At 47.3% G+C, this 5,612-nt stretch overlaps 1 long non-coding RNA gene across 1 annotated transcript; it reads right to left on the reverse strand.

Moving 5' to 3' along the window:
• Positions 1-1,239: 1,239 nt before the first annotated feature.
• LOC108311803 lies at positions 1,240-2,668 on the reverse strand. The gene is made up of 3 exons (XR_005201965.1): positions 2,031-2,668; positions 1,806-1,936; positions 1,240-1,550 (listed from the first exon to the last, which is right to left on the reverse strand). It is a non-coding gene; the product is annotated as an uncharacterized LOC108311803 (long non-coding RNA).
• Between the last annotated feature and the right edge of the window lie 2,944 nt (positions 2,669-5,612).

Below are 5,612 nucleotides of genomic sequence, written 5' to 3' on the forward strand. Positions count from 1 at the left end.
AGACTTCACAGAAGGGGCCGGGCATGGTGGCTCATGCCTGCAATCCCAGCACTTTGGGAGGTGGAGGCAGGCAGACCACCTGAGGTCAGGAGTTTGACATCAGCCTGGCCAACATGGGGAAAACCCCTTCTCTACTAAAAATACAAAAATTAGCGGGGTATGATGGCATACACCTTGTAGTCCCAGCTACTCGGGAAGCTGAGGCAGGAGAATCACTTGAACCCAGGAGGTGGGGGTTGCAGTGGTCCAAGTTCATGCCTTTGCACTCCAGCCTGGGCAAAAGGGCTAGACTCAGGAAAAAAAAAAAAGAAAGAAAGAAAGAAAAAGATTTCACAGGAGGAAAGAGCAGAAATTATTTGGGAGGAGCTTGGTCCTTTGTCGTGGTGGTGTGGACCCACCGTGATCTGGTTCTACATGTGTTTGTTGCTGCTACACCTGAGCCCCACCAAAGTGGCATAAGGTACCATCCACTTTGGCACCCACCATTACCTATCAGCACTCATCCAACACAGGCCTGTATTGGGCAGCTACTATGTACCCAGCACTTACAAAGTCAGGAATAAGACAAACCTGTTTTTAATCTAAAAGAGGGAAAAGACAATTGTGTTAAATCATCAACTATGCAATTATTGCATTAACCACAGTCACATGGCTGAGAAGGTTTAGAGGACCAACCCCTGGACTGGAGTCAGGGTAGAGGTTCTTAGGGAAGGCCTCTAACTGTTCAGATCTCTAAAATCTGTGAGTAGGAATTAGTTGCGTGAATTTCCAGGAAAGAACCTTCCAAGGAGAAAATACCTAAACTATGCCTATGTTTCCAAAAAAGAATGCTGCTGGAGAAAGATCAGGCATTATTTAAAAGGTATATTGGAGGAGGATTTGCCTACTTGGGCTATAAGAAAGCTATTGAGTGCCTAGCTTGTGTGTGTGTATGTGTGGGGGGGTAGGGTGGAGGGAGTCCACAACCCCACAATCTTCCTTCACCCCATCCTGCCTTTGCCCTGCCAGTTACTCCAGTTCTAAACTCAAAGTTTTCAGCCAGAGGCAGGGCGGGGACTCACCCATGCCATGCTGGTTACATCCCTGCTAGACCCAAGCCGTCTGCACCACCGCCCAGCTCTACTGACTACTATTAGTAGCTTGTTTTTCTAAGCCGTAAAATTCATTTTCTTTTCCCGCCTCGCTTCCAGAAAAATAAATAAAAGTGAACATATCACTCATTTAAGACGAGGAATGGAATTTAGGTTGCGTTTTTCTTTCTATTTTTATGATTAGTTAGAATTTTCCTGGGAACGCCGCCAGAAGGGCATTATGGTGAGATAATGTCCTGTATTTAATCAGCGCTGTAATGGCGAACTGTATTCTGCGGGGAGAGGCCGAGTTCACTCATCCTTCTCTGTCTTGTCTGTTTGCAGGAGACGGCCGGTTAGCCCAAGATGAAGACAAGACCGACAAGTGGCCGGGCTCCAGGCTGGTGTAATCGCCCGAGAGTGGACAGGGTGCAGCCGTGACTCCATCTCTTCCTACAGGACCTGGAAGCTCTGAAATCCCTGGAACCCCCAAAGGAGCTGAACGAAAGGGGCTCCCAAACGGACCAAAGTGATCGGCTGTGGTTCTGCATCCGCCGGACTCTTTCGGGGCCGTCCTCTGCCGCCTGGCGCAGGAGTCTGTTGGCCTGGGCGCACTTCCGGCTTTCAATATGCATCTTTCCCGTTTGCAGCCCAGACGCAAGGTGCACGGGATGGCACGCGGCCTTTGAGTGAACCTGGAAGTCCACGCCAGGTAGGACCGGATCATCTCCTTACCTCTGCATGCGCGTGGTCGTCCAGAGTTTCGCGAAAACCTCTGCTGGAGGCGAGGGCTGGTGGTTTGCAGCTGTCGGGGTCGTTCTTGTTTTCAGAGTTCTTTGGTCCATTGCTGAAGAATGAAGGGATCTCTGGGAGGGGTCAAATAGCAAAGGTTATGTTAGAGAGATGTCTAAAAGGACGGAAGAAAGCAAGGGCCCGAAGAAAAAGGAGAAGGGATTTCACCTCAGGAAGGGCATACAGAGAATAACCGGAGGGATGCAGGTTGGCCTTTCTCTGCAATTAGCATGGGTGGCCAGGAAAACAGGAGCACGTGGGGCGCACACAGCCTTTCAGATTTACTGTTGTCCCTATTAAACTGGGGGTCTGCGGGAGCCGTCTGTTCAGGTAAGGGCAGTGGAGAGAACAGGATGCCCCAAGCAACCCATAAATAGCAGGGTGAAGACAAAGTGTTTATTACTTAGCCTCATGAAGCCCATATAAGTGCTCTCCCAGGGCGCGAGAGAGCAAGAGCATGTGCAAGCCAGCCCACGTGTGTGTCCTGGGAGTGGGGGCCCCAAACACAGCGTTTGCGCTCTGCTTGATTCTATGAAGGCGTCTATTTGGTGGAACGTACTGGAACAGTTCATAGGCAACCCGGCAAATCTGGTGTGGAGACAGAGCTCGCTTTTTCTCTTTCCTTTTCCTGTTTGCAGTGAGAATGAGGCCTTTCTCTTCTCGGCCCTTTACTCTCCCCACAGTTGTCTCACGAGGTCACTGCCAGCTGACAGGCTTCCTTTCAGTGCAAAGTTTGGATGGAAACAATACTCTGTGTTCTAGGGGGGCTGGTGAGGCTCTGGGCCTGACCAAGCTGTCTTAAATTTAAATGGGCTATTGTTTTAATAGAGCTGGTGGTTTCTTCAGACAACTGGGTCTATGTGACACAAGATTTTATCCTTTTATGTGTGTGCATGTGTGAATATATACATGGTATCTTCATACCTTCAACACAACACACAGTGGTAGAAAGGTAGCTTATGATCATGATGTTTACTTCCACATCAGGTTCAGCCACGCACTAGCTGTGTGCTCCTTGGGCAAGTTACTAAGTGACTTACCCCTTTTAGCTGGGTGATAGTGTTCTTAATTCAGACTAGCCTGTCTATAAGAAATCTTCGAGTTCAAACATTCATTGACTCTGTGATTGCAAGACATTACATGACTATGTTCAACAGTGAACTTAAAAGCACTTTCTTTGAATAGCTGGCATATCGACAGAACCGAATTCTAAGAGCAGTTAAGGATATGTGCTGAATGTTCTATTGAATATCCTGAATACCAAATGTATTGGTTTGCTAAGGTGAGGAGAAAGTGGAAGAGATCTATGTTGTCACATTCTAGCATCTTGAAATACCCTTATGGGTATTCTCAGGGTTCTCACCTACAATGATGCTTGTGGCCATTGGATAGTATTGTGAAAATTAAGTGTCACTGTCAAATTCACAAAGTATTTTGTGAATTTCTGAATTAAGACTCAGCTCGACAAATTCTTGCATCTCATGAAGACTGTAAAAATACATGAAAGCAGTTCACCAAAACTAAGGTCAACTATGGGGGGTCATTATTAATAATGATCAAAACCATAATATCAAATATCAGGGGCTTCAGAGGAAACTGACAGGATAAAGACAGCATTGAGCAAGGCTCAGCTTCTAGGATGCTAGGAACCATCTGACATAGCCAACCTCAGGCTGCTGCTGGCCAGCTCTGCAGAAATGTCGCCAGCACAGGACTGTGTGCTGGCCTTCGAGGAAGGTAAGTCCCTGGCTGATCCAAAAAAGAGGGATTCCCTGGGGCTCCGCCAAAAACTCAGTGGAAATCACAGCCCTGCACCCGCTGAAAGCAATGGCCAACTCCTCTGTTGATCTCCATGAGGTTGTCTCTCCTAGGCTCACTGGCCAATGCCCTTTTTGGAAACGCCTGACACTGCTGGCTGCCTGATTAGTGATCTTTACTGCTTCTTTTTTTTTTTTTTTGCTAGAGGATCTCACTCTGTCTCCCAGGCTGGAGTACAGTGGTACAATCATGGTTCACTGCAGCCTTGATATCTTGGGTTCTAGTGATTCTCCCACCTCAGCCTCCTGAGTAACTAGGACTACAGATAGATGCACACCACCAGACCTGGCTAATTGTTTGTATGTTTTTTTTATAGAGGTCAGGTTTCGCCATGTTGCCCAGGCTGGTCTCCAACTCCTGGGCTCAAGCAATCTGCCTGCCTTGGCCTTACACAATGCTAGGATTACAGGCATGAGCCACTGTGCCCTGTCCTTTACTGCTTCTTTCACATCCAGCCCACTTTCCCTCCCTTTCTTCCTTCCACAGACATTTACTGAACAAATACTATGTGATAGGCACTGTGATAAGCACATTACATGTATATAATTAAAAAAATGGTCCGTGATCGCAGAGTAGTTTTTGCTTTACGAAAAAGATAATCGGCCAGGTGCCATTAATTATGCCTGTAATCCCAGCACTTTGGGAGGCCAAGGCAGGCAGATCATTAGGTCAAGAGATCGAGACCATCCTGGCCAACATGATGAAACCCCGTCTCCACTAAAAATACAAAAATTAACTGGGTGTGGATTCATGTGCCTGTAGTCCCAGCTACTTGGGAGGCTGAGGCAGGAGAATCACTTGAACCCAGGAGGTGGAGGTTGCAGTGAGCCGAGATCGTGTCACTGCACTCCAGCCTGGCACCTGGTGACAGAGTTAGACTCTGTCTCAAAAAAAAGGAAAAAAAGAAAGAAAAAGATAATCAAATAGACAATGACAAATGTAGTTAATTTATTTACTTAATTTGAGACAGGGTCTCCATCACCCAGGTTGGAGTGCAGTGGCACCATCTCAGCCCACTGCAACCTCTGCCTTCCGGGCTCAAGCCATCCTTCCATCTCAGCCTCCTGAGTAGCTGTGACCACAGGAGCACACCGCCACACCCAGCTAATTTTTGAATTTTTTGTAGAGACGAAGTTTCCCTATGTTGCCCAGCCTGGTCTCAAACTCCTGAGCTCAAGGGATCTGCCTGCCTTGGCCTCCCGAAGTGCTAGAATTACAGGCATGAGCCACAAGCCCAGCTTCACACATATAGTTTAAATGTAGTCATTACAGTGAACTTGGATAGCATGGATTAGGAAAAAAAAAAGTGACTCAGCCTGGAGGGGTTGCTATTGATGGGGATAAGGCATTCTCTGCAGAGGACACACAGGCTATTTGGGAATCACAGTTAGATATTTTGTGCACTGTGTGTAGGATCCAGGAAGGAATCAAGACTGGAGATGAGGTTGGGGACCACTGGCCTTAAAGCAAGCACAGCTTGGGTTCAGGAAGATTTCTTTATCCTTATATCCTATAGATAGTTCCCCAGCCTTGGACACTGATAGGGGAATCTTCAAATCTTTCTAGTCATTAAGAAAAGGCTCAGTGATCATTAGTAAAGCCTGCAGGTCAGTTTCCCAGGGCAACATGGTACCTTAAACTCTGTGTCTGCAAGAACGAAAGCCTCGCCTGGTACATTCATCCTATCTAGGGACGAATCTGGAATCACAGGATTCCTGTTGTCAGAGACCTGCCCTGATTCATGCCAGTGAGTGCTGGGTCAATTGATAGTGTGGTCACCGCATCCATGACTTCATCACCCTGGCATTCCTGATGTAGCTTGCATTAGACCCTTGTTCAGTGACACAGTTGGCTTCATGGTGGCTCAGCTCTCTGCAGTTTGATTTTTCCTTGGTAAAAATATATGGAGTAAGGAGATGCAAAGACACCATC

The sequence above is a fragment of the Cebus imitator genome, unplaced genomic scaffold, assembly GCF_001604975.1.
Source record: "Cebus imitator isolate Cc_AM_T3 unplaced genomic scaffold, Cebus_imitator-1.0 Scaffold118, whole genome shotgun sequence".
NCBI lineage: Eukaryota > Metazoa > Chordata > Mammalia > Primates > Cebidae > Cebus > Cebus imitator.